At 36.5% G+C, this 19,955-nt stretch overlaps 1 long non-coding RNA gene across 17 annotated transcripts in view; it reads left to right on the forward strand.

Moving 5' to 3' along the window:
- LOC147832587 (uncharacterized) overlaps positions 1–19,955 on the forward strand; it is a 348,986-nt gene that overhangs the window by 129,841 nt on the left and 199,190 nt on the right. For all 17 annotated transcript variants that reach the window (XR_015516901.1, XR_015516908.1, XR_015516917.1 and 14 more), the window contains one exon: positions 17,540–17,657. This is a non-coding gene — a long non-coding RNA (uncharacterized LOC147832587). The remainder of the gene's footprint in view (positions 1–17,539; positions 17,658–19,955) is intronic.

Below are 19,955 nucleotides of genomic sequence, written 5' to 3' on the forward strand. Positions count from 1 at the left end.
ATGATATCAGATACAAATCTCTTGTTGCTATATTTTAACGTAGATTTTTTATTTATTTATTATTATTATTATTATTATTTTTTTGATAAAACATCGTTTAAAACACACATTGAAAAAGTGTGGAAAAAGAAAAGAAAAACTATTTTGGATGTTTTCTTAACTTTAGATGAAAAAATTTCAGACCTGACAAGTGTATGAAAAAGTAGTGTTTTGCCTTAAGCATGACATGATTCAGTGCTCACTCTCTCAACATGGCTGCTATCTGTGATTGTAAAGCTGTCAACGAAACTTGAACTTTAAAATAGGATAGGTTCTCTGTTCACTTCCCAAATCCCAGTGTGGACTGAACCTGGGCTGCGGTCCAGTGCAGCCTGCTCTGTCCTATGCAGAGGAATGATATTCCTATATATATAAATGTGAGCCTCCTGAAAATAATTCTCAACATATGGCGGGAGGTCAGGGCTGCTTGGAATGGGAATGTAGCCCATAAACACTGAGTGCATTTATAGATTTATTCATTGACTTTCCTAATTGTGTTTCACATAAAACAAGGCTCCTCTTTAATCAGTGAGTGAAAGATATTCACAGCCAATTAAAATTATAGATGTACTCAAGTAAATTTGTTCTTACACTGTCATGTTTAAATGCTTGAAATTGAATTTGTAGATTAGAAATAATCTAGTTTTGTTTTGTAAAATTACTATATATATAATAATATGAGTTTGGTCACTGTACATCGTAAGGAATTTGAGTTAATAATGAATTGATCTTTTTAATTAATTTATTTTATATCAAATAACTAAATATTTAATTAAATGTTGTAAATTAGCTGTAGTTTTGGCTTTGTTCCTGACTAGGCAACGCAAGGCAAGTTTATTTGTATAACATATAGCACAATTCATACAGAATGGTAATTTAAAGTCCTTTACTTAAACAGGAATAAACGAGACAAGTATAAGAAAATGAAAACAACACACAATAAAATGATTAAAAACAGATTAAAATGTGTTAAAACAGGTTATTAAATAACGAAAAAGAAAGACATACAGTAATAGTGCGATCTGTCGGACGTAGGATGGTGCTCATTTGGTAAAGGCACAGCTAAACAGATGTGTTTTCAGTCTTGATTTGAACGTGCCTAATGTTGGCGCACATCTGATCATTTCTGGAAGCTGATTCCAGCTGCGGGGGGTGCAGTAGCTAAAGATGAATTGAATGAACTTTTGGAATTTCTTATTTTTTTGATCCTGATGATCTGAGGGATCTGTTTGTATTCAGTGAGCATATCTGTAATGTATTGAGGTCCTAGGCCATTTAGTGATTTATATATATATAATCTATTCTGAATGTAATATATATATAATATATATAATCTATTCTGAATGTAACTGGGAGCCAGTGTAAAGACCCGAGGACAGGTGTGATGTGCTCTGATTGTTTGGTTCTAGTCAGAATCCATGCAGCAGCATTCTGGATGAGCTGCAACTGTCTGACTGTCTTTTTTGGAAGGCTAATAAAGAATCCATTACAGCAATCCACCCTGCTGTTGATAAAAGCATGAACATGAAGTCCTCACTAGAAACAAAGCATCTAATTCTTGCAATGTTTTTGAGATAATAGAGGCTGATTTAGGCACTGCTTTGACATGACTACTGAAATTCAGATTCTTGACTTTGTTTTTTGTTGTTTGATCTCTAGAGCCATGGTACACATTCACCTTGAGAACCTCTCTGTTCCCAAATGCAATGACTTGTTTTCTCCACTAATTTCTCTACTTGTTTTCAGTTTTCTCTACTACAGACTAATCTAATGTAAAACTAATATCATATTGTGTGGCATCATATAGAAAAGTTTATTTTTAAAGAGAGATCTGTGAGGGATTAAGGGGTGTCAATAATATTGAAATAAATAAATAATAATAATAATTTCTCAGATTTATATAGCGCTTTTCTGGGCACTCACAGCGCTTTACACAGTTTGGGGAATCTCTTCATCCACCACCAGTGTGCAGGTACCACCTGGATGACACGACGACAGTCATTTTGCGCCAGACCACACACCAGCTGATTGGTGGAGAGGAGACAGAGTGATGAAGCCAATTTTTTATATAGGGAGTGTTAGGAGGCCATGATGGACAGAGGCCAGTGGGCAGATTTGGCCAGGATATCGGGGTTAAACCCCTATTCTCTTTTGAAGGACATCCTGGGATTTTTATTGACCACAGAGAGTCGGGACCGACTCATCCGACACGCATCCGAAAGTATAGAGACCCTGGAAGAGTCCCCAACACTATACTGGGGCATTAGGACCCACACAGATTGCAGGTTGAGCGCCCCCTGCTGGCCTCAATAACACTTCTTCCGGCAGCAACCTAGCTTTCCCATGTGGTCTCCCATCCAGGTACTGCCCGGGCACAGCCCTGCTTAGCTTCAGTGAGCGACCACTTGAGATTTGCAGAGAGCTAGCTGCCAGCCACACATCATACAAATAACACATCATTGTAATTTTTTTTTTAAATATAGAAAAGTATGTTTGTAAGTTTTGTACAATTTCTCACATTTACTTCTAATGATCAATAATTAAAAGCATAATTCTAAATGATAACTGTTTACATTTTTGTGAGAAAAAAACAAAAGTAAATATTTGGACGCATGTGTACTTAAGATTCCAGTACTGCAGCTGCTTGAAGTATTTTTCCACCCTGAAATAAATAGTGATTACAGTTCTCTCATAGGCTCCCTTATGATCTTGACAATTTATGATGTTCTCTATGAACTCCATCCTCTCCCACTCCGTCTATGGGCTATTTGTTAAGCAGCTGTGCGTGTCCATTGTAAACTACATGCCTTCATGTCTAGAAGATAGAGTTAAATTTGGCTGAGCTGCGCAGGGGTATACACTTCAGCCCTCCATTTGGGCCATTCTACATCCTGATTTAAGGAGGAAAGGGGTCCTAGAGAGGCTAAAAAAATGCCTCACACCTCCTCTCTGGCCATCACACATGAACGCACACACGCCTCCGAAAAAGGTTACGATATCCACAGAGTGTTAGACCTCGCAAGGGTCACACAAACCCACCCTCCGTCGGTGGGACGCCTGATGAAAACTCCCCCTGACAGGCACATCAATAATCTAAACTTTCAACGCCCTGCCTTCACTCCATATCTGCTCAAACTCTCAGCCAAGGAGAGCGAGAGGCAGGGAGGAGAAACTACCATAAAAAATAAACGACAAATCCCAAAGGGCAGACTGCAATAAATGTCAGTCTGCATCAGGGGGAGCAGGTTTGTGGAGCGAGCAACTAGCGTCCAAGCACAGGAACGTCACTGTGAGGACAGACTTTTCTCTCTTTCCCCTCCCTGTCCTCGTCGCTGACTAACCTCAATAAGGACGGACAGGCCGGGCGCCTATTCTCACGTCGTTGTGCGCAAGCCGTTTCTTATCTGTTGTGTGGGATGTAATGTGCTACAAGCGGCTTAATTGGAATCTAAATTGCTTTATGCTAGTCACATGTTTTATGTAAGTTGGTTGAGTCCATATATTGTAAACAAAGACTGACATTGTGTCTCATTGAAAATCTGAAGCCAAAATGTCCTAGTTATGGTGGTTTCCATCTTGTGGCGATGATGTCATTTGGAGCCAGACCATGTGCTGTTTGTGAGCTGGAAATTAAGTTCCTGGTCTTTACACATCCAATCACAAGCGTGAAATTTTAAAGCCACGCCCATTTTTATAGCATCAAATAGGTAACTAATTTAAAAAAAAAAACACTTAAATTTATTGCTAGAATTGATAAAGTTCAAACCATGACTGGGAAAATAATATTTGAGGTGTTGTTTGATTTTATTTATTTATTGTTTTTGTTTGACCATGGTTTATGACTTATTCTGCAGCCTGCTGACAGGAAGCCATCAATATTTGGCTTCATATTACAGCATGTGTGACATTCCTGGTTTAGGCAGCTTTCATTTTGTTAACACATGTAGACAGTTAAACAGATAGTTCACGCAAAATTGAAATTCACCCACTATTTATCAGTGTGTGTGTGTGTGTGTGTGTGTGTGTGTGTGTGTGTGTGTGTGTGTGTGTGTGTGTGCGTGCGTGCGTGCGCGTGCGTGTGTGCGCGTGCGTGTGTGCGTGTGTGTGTGTGTGAATGAGAACGTGTATGGGTGTTCCTCAGTGCTGGGTTGTGGCTGGAAGGGTATCTGCTGCATAAAAAAAAAAAAAAAAAAAACTTGTCCAGTGTAATTGACGGTTTATTCTATTGTGGCAACTTCTGATAAATCGGGAACTAAGCCGAATGATAGTGAATGAGATAGTGTAGTAATATTATGTTTAAGTATCGAAAACAAAAACTGTTTGTGTAGATTGGCTTTAAATAACATTTTAGACTAGCAAAACATACTTGCAATGCATAGGCCTTTATAGGCTCTATTTTAACGATCTAGGTGCAAAGTCTAAAGTGCATGCAAAAGCATTAAGGGCATGTCCGAATCCACTTTTGCTATTTTACAGAAGGAAAATTATGCCCTACACCATGGCACATGGTCTAACAGGGTTGTGCTCATTCTTTTAATGAATTATGGGTGTGTTTTGAGCATAATGTGCATTACACCAATCAGTCTCATCTCTCATTTCCTTTAAGAATCATTTGCGTTGCGCCATGGCGCATTTGTTATTTACATGGTGGACTTTTTAAATGGAAAAACTGAACACTTCACCAGCAAGAAAACAGTTAAACAGACCTGATCTGCAGGGTGAGGATAAAGAATGAGCCTCCTCCTTTCACCCTCTTTAATTTCTCTTTCTCTTTACTTTTATTTTTTACTTTACTGGTTTACTTCTGTGGATTAGGAAACAGTGTTGTATGCACTCCAAAGAAGACATCCATTAGCCTACATATTTAATTTTGTTTATCAAGCACAAAGATTTGTTTCAAAATTATTTTTAAATTCAGTTCTAATTTTCAGCAAATGAATAAATAAAAAATAGTGACGAAGTGTGGTCAAAAAACTGTGTTATATGCAAACACGTGTCCAATTCTTATGCCTCATATAGTGACACATACGTCTCCTAAACCCGACAAGTGGACAAATCTAAACTTGTTTTTATGAAAACAATTATGCATATGTGTATATTAAATAATACTGATAATAGTAATAATAATAATAACATTATACAAATACAAATTGACATGAATAACCTGAAAAACCCCATCTAGATGAGGCATGTAGGTAGAGGTTTTACATATATATAGAAAATAAATTTTTTTGTAACAGATTAATCCTTTTATTTTTTTCATGTAAAGATATTTATGTATTGCTGTACATCCTGTGTGTATTAAGCAATGTGTAAGCGTTTGAACCCACATTGGTGCATAACTAACTGCTCTGTGCTGGACTTTAGACCTGCTTTTAGATGTTCAATGGTGCTGTCCATTTTACTTCCTCAAAATAGCACAGCGCCAACAATGCTCCTTAACACACCTCTATTTTAGACCAAAACGCCCATGAGTCCACGAAGAGTAGCAAATGGATTTGCTATTTAAACAACGTGGTGCAAAACATAAAAATTACAGTTGCACTGGTCTCAAAAAATCACGTATTACGCCTTGTTGTGCAGGATATTTGATGCCCCAAATGTCCAACCAAATTGTCAATAAGTTAGTTTTAATAAGACTTTAAAAAATCAATTCTGTTCAATAAAAACTCAGTGGCATTTGTTACTTTCTAATTTCTGACATTTTTAACTTTCTAGTTGTGTTGAAGAATCAAAGACGAAAAGAGTTTTTTAAATGAAATACAACTTGATAAAAAACTGCATTTAATATGCCCATTTTCTTCAATTTAAAAGCAAACAAACAAACAAACAAAATAGTTGAAGTACACGCTTTAATATACTTTCTGTATATTACTTCGAATTATTTAATATTATACATACACCAATATATTTCATATGAACACAAAATATTGCTTAAACTAAATCTATCTATCTATCTATCTATCTATCTATCTATCTATCTATCTATCTGTCTGTCTGTCTGTCTGTCTGTCTGTCCGTCCGTCCGTCCGTCCGTCCGTCCGTCCGTCTACCATCCATCCATCCATCCATCCATCCATCCATCCATCCTCTATCTATCTATCTATCTATCTATCTATCTATCTATCTATCTATCTATCTATCTATCTATCTATCTATCTATCCATCCATCCATCCATCCATCCATCCATCCATCCATCCATCCATCCATCCATCCATCCATCCATCCATCCATCCATCCATCCATCCATCCATCCATCCATCCATCCATCCATCCATCCATCCATCCATCCATCCATCCATCCATCCATCCATCATCTGTCCATCTATCTATCTATCTATCTATCTATCTATCTATCTATCTATCTATCTATCTATCTATCTATCTATCTATCTATCCATCCATCCATCCATCCATCCATCCATCCATCCATCCATCCATCCATCCATCCATCCATCCATCCATCCATCCATCCATCCATCCATCCATCCATCCATCCATCCATCCATCCATCCATCTACACAGACACACACACACACATACATACATAATACACTATTCTCCAATTGATCTACTTTAAAGGTCTATCTCCTCCCTTTTATACCATCACTTCCATGACTCACCCAGCTATCATGCTTTTGATTGGAGCAGGAGTCAGTTCATTAGTTATGCCCCAATGAGCTTCAGAGAACTTCCTTCTGAGCTTCATTGTGCTGAAAGTCTCATTAACAAGGTGTGTAACACATTGTAATGATTCAGAAGCCTCGCACAGCGCATAAGCTGAATGTAAATTAAAACAAGATCTCTCTCGGCTCGCAGCACTGATCCATATCTGTCACAACGGACTGTTTCGTTCGGAACACAGTTTCAATTATTCTAATTGCAGCTCAGTTCCCATGTGGTTAGGGGTAGTGTGAGTCTTAGCGTCATGATGCAGAGAGCGATTGTGTGAGAAATGGAGATGGGGGCGTGCGTGCGTTAAAAACACATTTGTGGCTAATGGAAGACTAACGGGCCCGTGCTCTCTATCGCTGAGAACCATGCCTGTTGTCATGGCACTTGTTTCCGTGGGAACAGCAATCCAAATCCTCACTGACTGAATCCTGTCGATGCCTGACTTTGCCCCTCCGGCAGGGAGAAGAAGAGAGAGAAAGGCAGACAGAGGAAAGGAAAAAAGACAGGGGGAAAATGCAGAAGAAAGCCAGTTTTCCCCCTCCAGGTCTGTGAGTGACCTGGAAAAGCGCCGTTCTGTGTTTATGCCTTTCGCTATATTGACGCATTTCTCTTCTCTCATGTTGGGCTGCGCAATATATCGTTTCAGCATCAACATTACATCCACAAGATGCAACGTGACAACACAGTTCAGAAAACTATAGGATTTGTGGAGACATACTGTAAAGTTTAAACCATTTCAGAGTCAATGTTCATCATTTGCATGTGTTTTTAAGGCATGTCACTGTGTTAGCATGTCAAGTAAGATTAAAACATTCAGGCACAAGAAACGACATTGGTGTTTTTACCTAAGATTAATTGTATTTAATAAAGTATATGATTAGGACTACTTAGTGTTCAGTACGTTTTTTACATATATATCGTCTTATTGTCACTTTACAAGGTTTCATTAGTTAATGTTAGTTAATGTATTTACTGATTTGAACTAAGAATGAATAATGCATGTACAGTAATCAAACTTCAGCATTTAATGATGGAGCTTGTGCTTGTTAACATTAATGTACTGTAATTATGAACTCACAATAAATGACTCAATTTACATTTAAAATTCACAAAGATAATTAATTACTTTAATAAACATATTGCTCTTGGTTTAATTATTTTAGAAAGTACCTAACCTTAACTAATGGAACATTGTAAAGTGTTGCCTTGTTGATTATATTTCATGCAGATTCACTACCATGCACTGTAAAAAATTTTTTAAAAAGAGCCCTGTTGGAACTTGGAACTGGTTAATTGAGGGTGGCATGGTGTTTCAGTGATTAGCACTGTTGTCAGCAAGAAGGTCAATGGTTCAAGTCCCGGCATTTCTGTGTGAGTTTGTATGTTCTTCCCCTGTTTATATGGTTTCCTCCAGGTGCTCCAGTTTCCCCCACAGTCCAAAGACATGCGCTGTAAGTGAATTGGATGAACTAAATTGTCCATAGTGTATGTGTTTGAATGAGTGTATGGGTGTTTCCCAGTACTGGGTTGCGTCTGGAAGGACATTTATTGTGTAAAACATATGCTAAAATAGTTGACGTTTCATTCCATTGTGGTGACCCTTGATAAATTAGGTACTAAGCTGAAGGAGAATGAATAAATATTAAACTGAGCATGGAGTTCAATTACTTAGGTTTAAGGCAACAGATTTATTCAATTTTTCAAATGCCATAACTAATCACTTTTTACAGTGCGCAAAAGTCATCCCGTTCGATCTAAAATTATGATAAGGAATTTTTCCCAAATAGTGCAATTCAGGTCATCTATTAACAGTAGAAAAAAATTGCAATGTCAATTTATATTTTACTTTATATTTATATTTTTACTCTCATGTTATGCATAGAGTGCTGGGCATTGTCAATTATTTTCCACTTACTGTCCTTTGAAAGTAAATAGTTGCATTGCAGTATTACTCTTTTCACAGTTCATGTAGAAAAAGGCAGTAACAGTGTACTCTGACCAGACCTATCCCCTCCATTTCTGGTTTGAGACCCTTCCTTCAGGGTGAAGGCTACGTATACCATGTATACACATGTATTAAAGTACATATATTCCTACAGCAGTGACTTTTCTAAATCAAATTATCATTTGAGGTATGTTTTGCAGTTTAGTGTGCATATATATAGGTGTAAAAATACACAGATTGTGATTTTATCTCTTTTGTTTAGGGGCAATGTAATGGGCTCTATTGTAATGTTCTAGGTGCAAAGTCTAAAGCACATGGCGCAAAAGTATTAAGGACATGTCCGAATCCACTTTTGCTAGTTTTAAGACAGAAAAATTCAGTTTGCGCCCAGCGCGTGGTCTAACAGGGTTGGACTTATTCTCTTAATAAGTTACGGGTGTGTTTTGAGCATAACGTGCATTAAACCAATCGGAGTCTCATCTCACATTCCCGTTAAGAGTCAGTTGCATCATGCCATGGGGCAATTGCTATTTACAAAGCGCACTTTGTAGATGGAAATACTGAATGCTTCACTAGCGAGAAAACAGTTAAACAGATCATCTGCAGCACAAGGATAAAGAACAAGCCTCCTCCATTTGGGCCTCTTTATTTTCTCTTTACTTTACTTTTACACTTTATTCCTTTACTTTCCTGGATAAGGAAATGGTAAAAACTCACTCCACTGAAGACGTCCATTAGCCTATATATTTAATTTCATTTAAGCGCACAGATTTATTTCAAAACTGTTCTGAATTCAGTTTTAATTTTCAGTAACTTAATAAATGAACAATAATAACAAAGTGTGGTCAAAAACCTGAGTTATATCCAAACACACGTCCAGTTCTTATGCCCCACTGCATAAGTTTGAAGGCGTGTTGTTTTGCATACAATACGCCTCCAAAACCCGATAGGTGGACAAATCTAAGCTTGTTTTTATTAAAACAAATATACATATGCACTCCAAAATATGTATTTTTCACTTGTTCAGACTACTAATTCTTGAGATTTCATTGGAACAACAACATTTTTTTTGTTCAATTCACGTAAATTGGTTAAAAGTGTCAAGTTAACTTAATCAATTTGTGTGTGGACAACATGAATGACTTGTGTGGAATCCTGCATTTTTTACATATGCATATATTACATGTGCATATAATAAATAAAACTGCTAATAATAACAACATTATACAAAAGCAAGTTGTCATGAATAAACTGAAAAAAAGACTTTTTAAAAAAAACTTAAAGAGGGCGTAGAGGCAGGTTTTTTTTATTTATGTAAAAAATAATATTTTTGTAATATTTTAATCTGTTAATTATTTTTCACATGTAATGATGTTTGTGTATTGCTGTGCATCCTGTGTGTATAAAGCAATGTGTAAGTGTTTAGAGCTGCTTAACTAAAGTGCTCTGCGCTGGACTTTAGGCCAGCTTTCAGTTGGTCAATGGCACAGTCTATTTCAGTTCTCAAAATACCAACACGCCAATAATGTGACTTAACACACCAACTTTATAGACCGGCACACCCATGAGTCCACAAAGTGGCGCATATGGATTTCCCATTTAAACAACGTGACACAAAACGTGAAAATTAGGGTTGCGCTGGTCTGAAAATAGCAACACATCTCGCCAAACACATCTTTGCACCTTATGGTGCCAGGTGTATGATAAAGCCCAATATGTGCTTTATTTGTTTTAATGATACATTAGTATATTTTCTTATACATAATAATCTCAGATTGATGACTAGGCATTTCAAGTAAAGACTTATGGTGCAATACAATAAGAAACGATCAGTCAAAATAAAAAAATAGACACACAACCAATGTCTGGTAATTAAGGTAGAGATATAAGGTGCTTAGCTTTGTCAGAGAGATTCCATTTAAGCGATTACCTGATTCAACATGTCTGGCGGTAATCAAGCCTGTAGCAAGTGAAATTTAACTCCGTTTTCCAGAAAATGTGGTTAATCACTGTTCATTCATGATTTAGTCACGAGGGGCTAATTACATTTTCACACAGGTTTGGACAGCTTTCCCCCCTTAATAGATGAAATCATCATTTAAGGTTAAATGAAGACCTTTGAAATGTGCATTTTTTTTTACATAGTCTCTCCTGAAAAATGAAGAAAGGATGGGACACCCCCCCCCCCCCCTATTTAGAATAATGTTTCATTTTTATCACAGCTCCGCCCTTGAGGGTGCTTTAGGTCAAGCTCAACATTTGAAAAGCAAACGAGAAGCGTTTTGAAGGGTGTGGGGAATGTCAGATACTAGAGAGCATTTGATTGGTCAAGATTTCATGAGACACTGAAGTATGAGGTGACTTGAAAAAAAAAAAAAAACTGTTGATCAATATAGGCGGAAGTGACCAGCTGCAAGCGTTGGATGTTTATATCAGTTTTATATTTTCTCTAAACACAAAATTTGTCACTGTTTTGGAGCACACTAACTTATAGATATCTAACAGAATAAAACTGACATCTGAATTTTTTGTTTTAGTTTACAAGACCTTCAAAGATAACCCATAAAGATAACCTGAGGAATTTCTTAATACGCATTTCCTCAATTTATCTTTGTATTTTATAAAAATTGCATCACACATTATTTTAAGGGATGATTCTCGTAAATGAGAAACCATTAACTGTGACTTTTGCCTCAATAAACTCCTAATTTGCTGCTTAATAATAGTTATGTAAGTAGTAGTTGGGATTAAGTATTCAGTATTATTGTAGAATACGATCGTGCAGAATAAGTATAGTACTTGATAAGTACAAATAAACAGCCAATAAAGTGTTATCAAAATAAATGTATCAATTATGCAATGCAATTAAAAACATGAAGGGGGCAAATACTTTTTCACAGCTTGCACATCCAGCAAGATGACAGGAATTTTAATCATAAACAATGGTCAGATATCGATGCTGCAGTCTTGAATCTGTCAAATATGTCCAGTATGTGTGTTGTATTAGCTTGCACTGAATGTTTTTGCAGAAAAGTCTGGTGCTGCTGGCTATCTTTGCTTGTTGAATGGGCTTAATTATATTTAGATAGGGGTAGCAATTCTACTTTTGAGACAGACTGCATATAACTAACACCACATTTTAGCTTTTGGATTTGTAACTTGTTTTACTTTTCATTGTAAAACATGTTATATTGTGACACAAACTGTGATATTACCAAAATGTTATCAGAAATCCGTTATATTTCTACATTACAGCAAAAAGGGATATATTACACATTACTTTTTCAATGTTTTACTCAAACGCTCCCACCACTGGCTGTCTATGAGCCGAATGCAAACACTGATCTGAGCTTAAATTCAGAAACCATCCTCTCCTGGACCTTCTCACAAGTGCCAATTTGGTTTAAATCCAGATGAGAAAACATTACAGAAGGTCGCAGATTCATTAAAACATACATCCACAACCTTTTATCTCACTAATCAGCCTGTCACCCATTAAAATAATTAGTGGCTTCCGCAGGAGCCACTGATCTGCATAAAGACACGTTCAGATTAAAGAAAACGTCTCCATTGCACTAATTAATTAGGCTAGCTGAGAAGATTAAAAATCATGTTTCAGATGATTCTCTAGGCTTTTGCCGGAGCGGCTGAGACTGCGGTGAAGGTAACAGGTCTGAAACCACAGCCCAACAGGCCCGTTGAGACAAGGGTTTTGACAGAGAGACTGAAAAATGGATGAGCTGTGGGTCGAAGTCATTTCCACACAACAGCACATTGTGTCCTGGTGAACTCAACATAACACACTAACATCTGATTAAATGCTGTTCAGTCTGGATTTGTTTTTGTAATTTATGTTTGAGATCAAATGTTATTGCAGGCATGTCACTTCACAACAGCATCAAATATGTCACAATGTTCTGAATGTTCGTAATGTAAAAAAAAATAAATAAAATGAGTAATTTATTATGTTTTAAAAGCGAGTATTCAATTCAATTCAATTCAGCTTTATTTGTATAGCGCTTTTACAATGTAGATTGTGTCAAAGCAGCTTCACATAAATGGTCATAGTAACTGGAACAGTGTGGTTCAGTAACTGGAACAGTGTGGTTCAGGTTTTAGTGTTTAAGTTCAGTTCAGTTCAGAGTATGAAGATATTAAGCGCTATTTCTACTTTAATGTTTGTGTTATATGCTTTAATGTGTTTCTTGCTGTTTCTGTTATTAACCAGAGAGTTTACTTGCAATTTTTCAGTCGATTTTTTTATTTTTTATTATTATTATTTTATTTTTTTTAGTTATGATATTTTATGTTTGTGTTTGCTTGTTTTTATTAAATTAATCTTTATAGTAAACTTTCCTGGATACATATCTGTTCACTCAAAAAATGTTGCTGCTTGTTCAAACAACATCTTTAAAACAAGCTGAATCAACAAAATTATTGTGTTTTTGGGGACAGCTTAATTGTTTTATGTTCGTTACACTTAAATTTGTAAAAACTATTAAGTTAACTTTATCGATTTATGTTGGGACAACATGAAGGAATTGTGTGAAACCAAGCATTTTATTAAAGCATTTTACATGTAAAAATATATATTTAGTCCTTAATTTCTCTTCAATGGAATAAATAATAATAATAATAATAATAATTATTATTATTATAATTATTATTCCTTTTCTGTACACTCATAGCGCTTTATAGGTTTTTGGGGGGAATATCCTCATCCACCACCAGTGTGCAGCATCCACCTGGATGATGCAACAGCAGCCATACTGCTCCAGATTGCATACCACACATCAGCTGATTGGTGGAGAGAAGACAGAGTGATGAAGCCAATTACGAAATGGGGATGGTAAGAGGCCAATTTGGAGGCAAATTTGGCCAGGACACTGGGGTTAAACCCCTACTCTTTTTTTCGAAGGACATCCTGAGATCTATAACGACCACAATGAGTTAGGACCACGATTTAAGGTCTCATCTGAAAGACAGCGCACAATGAGCAGTATGTAGTCCCCATCAATATACAGGGGCGTTAAGACCCACACAGACTGCAGGTTGAGCACTCCCTGCTGGTCTCACTAACACCACTTCTGGCTGGATGTGGTCTCCCATTCAGATATTGACCGGGCACAGCACTACTTAGCTTCAGTGGGTGACCTTGTGAGAGTTGCAGAGAGCTAGTTGCAGTCAAAAAATTACTAAATTTTTCTGAGTTATGTTTGTTTTCGTATAAAAAGAAGTAGAAGTCAAAGTTAAATAGTGCAATTTGAAAATGTAATAAATGGAAAACAATAAATCAAAAGATGTGCAATTATAAAGTCTATGTACACAAATAGAAATCACCAGCATGGCAAAAATACCTATAATTAAAAAGAAAAACAAATGTTGCATTGGAATGGAATGGAATGTGATGTAAAAATAAATCTGAATATGGGTAAATTTGCTGTGAACTAGTACTTTACAGCAAAATTACATGAAAGTACACTACCTGATAAAAGTCTTGTCATCGGTCTCAGGTGTAAGGGCAACAAATAATAACTTGACTTCCAGTTGATCATTTAGAAAAGTGGCAGAAGGTAGATTTTTCCGATGAATCATCTGTTGAACTGCATCCCAATCATCACAATTACTGCAGAAGTCCCAGTGGAACTCGCATATACCCAAGATTCTCACAGAAATCAGTCAAGTTTGCTGAAGGAAAAATCATGGTTTGGGGTTACATTCAGCATAGGGGTGTGTGAAATATCTGCAGAGTGGATGGCAACATTAACAGCCTGAGGCATCAAGACATTTGTGCTGCCCATTACATTACAAACCACAGGAGAGGGCAAATTCTTCAGCAGGATAGTGCATCTTCTCATTCTTCAGCCTCCACATCAAAGTTTCTGAAAGCAAAGAAGCTCAAGGTGCTCCAGGATTGGCCAGCCCAGTCTCCAGACATTAACATTTTTGAGCATGTCTGGGGTAAAATGACGGAGGAGGCATTAAAGATGAATCCAAAGTATCTTAATGAACTCTGGGAATTCTGCAAGAACTATTTCTTTGACATTCCAGATGTCTTTATTAACAAGTGATTTAAGTCATTGCAGAGATGTATGGATGCAGTCACAGGAGCTCACAGGAGTCATACACAATATTAATTATTTTTGCACTGCACCATGACTTTATAATACTGTACATTATTTCTGTTAAGTGACAAGACTTTCGTCTGAGCAAAGTCAGACCTTACTGTTTTAACCAAATAACTAAAAAATCAAGGCATGATCATATTTTATTTGGTAAAATAAGCATAATCTAGAGGCCTTTGCCCTTAATATAAGCCATTTCTGATACCCTAAATGATAAACTAGAAATCAAGTTGTTATTTTTTTGTTGCTAAAACCAACAGTAACAAAATCATAATTATAAACAAACAGTGACAAAGACTAATAAAAGCCGTAAAAAATGATCTCCATTGTTCCTTCATGCACTAATTCACTGTCTAATAAAAACCTCAATTCTGTAAAATGTACAATTTGTTTACTTATTTACATTAATATTTTTTTCCCCAAAATGAGAGTGTCTAGATGTGATGCTAATGAATATCTTATAAAAGCCACTGCAATAAACAAGACTTATACATTTGATTAACTATAGAATTATGTAAATGGATTATTGAAGAATTAATTCAGATAACTAACTGATGCTGCGATTACAGTGGTCGTTTTAAGCAGTTATTAGACCCTTCTTATTGATTTAATTTTTCGTTTTTAATCAGATGGGGATGCCAGCGGTACTCGAAACACCAACTCTTATTTCATCCAGAAAGTTGGCAAGAGGTCTAAATCAATAATGATGGTTCAGCAGGAAGCGTATTGAGAAATCTGCCTTCAGTTACAGCATTGAATAGAAATAAGCATTGAATAAAAAACTGTTTCTATATGGGTCAATGGCAAGATGTACTGTTTTGCATAAGATTTAATTACAAAGTGATTATATATGTGGTGAGTAAATTAAATAGAAAATAGAACGTCAAAGCATCGGGAAATATTGTTCCTGTGTCATTTAGTGTAACAGATGCAAAAACTACACAACATTTTGATAAACATCTGCATTTTCTATTATATTATAATATATTATATTATATTATATTATATTATATTATATTGAGGCAGTGTCTTTGGTTACTCTAGTAAGTATGTAATTTTTTTACAACTTTTATTTATAATCGTTAAAAGGGATTCTTATAATTATGAACTGGTTTATTTTACTTTATAGTTCTCTATGATAAAAAGAAAGACGAAAAAACACAAAGTAATAACAGACACCTAATGAAATTTGATTTGTCAAAGGAATGCTAAAAAAAAAAAAAAAAAAAAAAGATTTGTTCTGTTTGTATATGTATTTCTGTCATGAATACTCTTGGGGTTTAATATGCTGATGAATATGTATATGGAAATGTACATGTGTTTGGTCTTGGCGGTATAGATCTTCTACGCCACTTATTATGACAGAAAAAGTACCAAGACTTTCATATCACTCGGTTGCCATTCTTGAAACGCCTCTCAGGCAGTATGCTCCGACATTCTGTCTAAATGGGAAAACATTAAATTCTCCAAAACTGTCAGCCAAGCGTACGATTATATTACATATTTGGAATCACCAATAAAATTAAACAACAACTGCCTCATAAGTTTCATTTCTAAGCATTCGAATCAAACAAAATCTGCATTTTTTTTTTGTTTTTTTGCCCAAGCTAATGTGCATGTGCGCTTGAATGAAACGAGATTGCAACACCAACTTCATTTATGGCCATTCTGCACATTATCATCCTCTGGATAATGATCGTCTGATTGTGCTGCTCTTCTGAAGTAATTCACAATTCACCTGATCTTAATGGCGAATCTTCAGAAATGAAAGCGACTCTTTGTTTACAAGTTTGTGGGCGTTTGAGTAGTTGTTGTCATGTCATATGATGTGCGTTTGACAGGATAGACTGTACCTTGTGTTCGTTTCATAAAGATTACACAACCAAAATAACTTTTGTTATCAAGTGAAGTTGATTCATTTAAAAGTACATATTTCAAGCTGTGAAGCAAGTATTCACTAAGATTCCAGTATGTTTGTTGACCACTAAACTGTCGCAAAAGCACACGTCGAAATGTCAGTCTATAGCGATCAATGATTGGCTCCTGTACTATAGGCAGGGCTTTATTCGCCATATTGACCATTACACTTTTCCCATTCAAAACTATACAATTGACATGTTTTGTGTATTCTCTTTGGGACAACTAATCTCATATGAACAAGGGTGTACATGAATAATAATGTGCAATAATGCAGCGGTTATGGTTTTTTATGAGTGATACATCACAAATCATCTGCTGAGCGAATAACTGGGCCATAAAGGGTTAGTACACACACACAAAAAAGTACATTTTGTCCTCATTTACTCATCTTTAGCTTAATTCATAACTATTTGTGTTTTTTTTTTCCTCTGTTGGACACAAAATAATGTAATCTGAAAGATGTGAGAGTCAAATAGCCACTGGCGTCCATATTTTTTTACTTTTTTAAATATGTCAATGGCTACTGGCTTCCAACATTTTTTAAGCAAATGATGAAAAAAGAGCAAATTTACTTGTTTATTTAGCATTTCTTTAAAAAATCTAATCCCCTTGGATGTCTGATAATATATTTTTTCTCTTTATTTTCATTAAATTGTCTTACAATGTGAAATGCACTGATTCGGAATTATAAATCGTCATTAATAATTGATTATCATTGATAATATAATATAATTAATATAATAAAATATAATACATAAAGGTTTTAGGGCTAGTAAACATAAATATTTCTGGCTGAACTATCCCTTTAATAGCAGTCTGTTTCATTGCTTTCAGTGAGACCAAGAGGAAGAGTGACTGTGTGAAAGAAAGAGTGAAAGATGGACTACTTTATCTTGTCATCCTCCCTCGGGGAAAGAAAGGTGCCAGACACCTCATATACCCACGGCTCAAAGTAAGCCCCTGTTTGTGTGTGTGTGTGTATGTCAGTGAAAGAAACAGTGCCTCTTTCAGTGTGGGTCAGACTGGTTGAGATGGTGTTGGTCAGAGACAAGCATGTTATTCTCTTAGCATGTTGCATCTTTTCCTCAATCCTGTTTCTTTGTCTTCTGTGTTGTTTCTTTCTTTCATCCGGTGTCTGTGTGTCATGCAGTCTGTTTCTCTGTGCCATTAGTCGCTCATTGTGTTCTTTTGTGTTTTGTTTTGTGCGTGTAGGCTTTGTATGTGCTTCTGTACTGTACATGAGATAATGTGTTATGAGTACTGTATATGTGTACAGTTGCACTGAGCATATCTATAGACAGTCTGTCTATTTAAGACAGCCCTCTTTTTTTCAGAAAGCAATTACTGATGAACATTGTGGTAATATTAATCCATGCCAAACACAGAGCGTGTTGGAATTAATCTGAATTAAATATTGTAATGAAGCTGCTAATATAATGACATGAATCATTACTGATATTATGTTCAAACAAATATACACCACATGTTATATTGAAATAAATCTGGGCAGAAAATTGAACAATATTGAATACACATGCAGTATTTTTGCTGGGTGATTTGGCCTCAAATCAAAATTTCGATTAATTGAACATTTTATCTCAACTACAATTAATAAACGATTAATTAATTTATTTATTAATTTTTTTTGCCCTCATAGTTCACTGACAGGTTTTGTACAGTAAATATGCTCACATATTACAAGTAATAGATTTTTAAATGACGGGTGCATTGCTTGATTTTAAATTGTTTGAAGGAAAAGGTTTTTATCTACTATCTATTATTATTTATTGAACATAAATGCTGAACAACTGAAATTAAAACACACATTGCCTAAAACGTGGCTCTCCGCACTGCCCGCCCTCATCACCGCTACCAAATTGACCAATCATTGTGATATGTAGTTACTTTTTTGAGAGGTGTGTGCGTGTGCTTGGCAGAAGTATAATATCAGAATAATATTCATTCATTCATTCATTTTCTTGTCGGCTTAGTCCCTTTATTAATCTGGGGTCGCCACAGTGGAATGAACCACCAACTTATCCAGCAAGTTTTTACGCAGCGAATGCCCTTCCAGCCGCAACCCATCTCTGGGAAAATCTGAATAATATAATAAATGTAAATCATTATATATTAAGTATAAATTAGCCTTAACACAGCAGGGTCATGTGACTCCACACAAGGAAGGGAAAGTAATAATAAAAAAAAAATTGACCTTGAAAAATTAGATCAATTAGATCGGTTTAGAATGTCGATTTCAATTACTTTTCGAATAATCATCCTGGCAACGCTGTGGCGCAGTAGTGCTGTGGCCACACACCAAGAAGGTTGCTGGTTTGATCCTCGGCTCAGTTAGACTTTCTGTGTGGAGTTTGCATGTTCTCTCTGTGTTCGTGTGGGTTTCCTCCGGGTGCTCAGGTTTCCCCCAAAGTCCAAAGACATGCGGTACAGGTGAATTGGGTAGGCTAAATTGTCCATAGTGTCCGTAGCCACAGCCATGTCACCCTGCAGCCCAAGACCGGTTACTCACTGAAGCTAAGCAGGGCTGAGCCTGGTCAGTACCTAGATGGGTGACCATTAGGGAACACTAGGTTGCTGTTGGAAGTGGTGTTAGTGAGGCCAGCAGGGGGCGCTCAACCTGTGGTCTGCGTGAGTCCTAATGCCCCAGTAAAAGTGAAGGGGACACTAAACTGTCAGTGGGCGCCGTCTTTCGGATGAGATGTTAAACCGAGGTCCTGACTCTCTGTGGTCATTAAAAATCCCATGACACTTCTCGTGAAAGAGCAGGAGTGTAACCCTGGCCAAAGTCCCTCTATTGGCCCTTACAATCATGGCCTCCCAATCATCCCCTTCCACTGAATTGGCTCTATCACTGTCTCTCCACTCCACCAATAGCTGGTGTGTGGTGAGCGCACTGGTGCCGTTGTCCTGTGGCTGCCGTCGCATCATTTAAGTGGATGCTGCACACTGGTGGTGGTGTGGAGAGACCCCCCTCATGATTGTGAAGCGCTTTGGGTGTATGGCCATACACATTAAATGTGCTATATAAATACACATTACATTACATGTATGAGTGTGTGTTTGAATGTGAGTGTGGATGTTTCCCAGAGATAAAAATGTGCTGGATAAGTTGGAAACGGAACCGATGTGGCGACCCTGGATTAATAAAGAAAAAATTAATGAATGAATGAATAATCACCCTTTATACGATATTCATGCAAGTCAAACAATAGAAATTAATATTGAATATTAT

Source organism: Danio rerio, chromosome 19, assembly GCF_052040795.2.
Source record: "Danio rerio strain M-AB ecotype USA chromosome 19, GRCz13ab, whole genome shotgun sequence".
NCBI classification, from domain to species: Eukaryota; Metazoa; Chordata; class Actinopteri; order Cypriniformes; family Danionidae; genus Danio; species Danio rerio.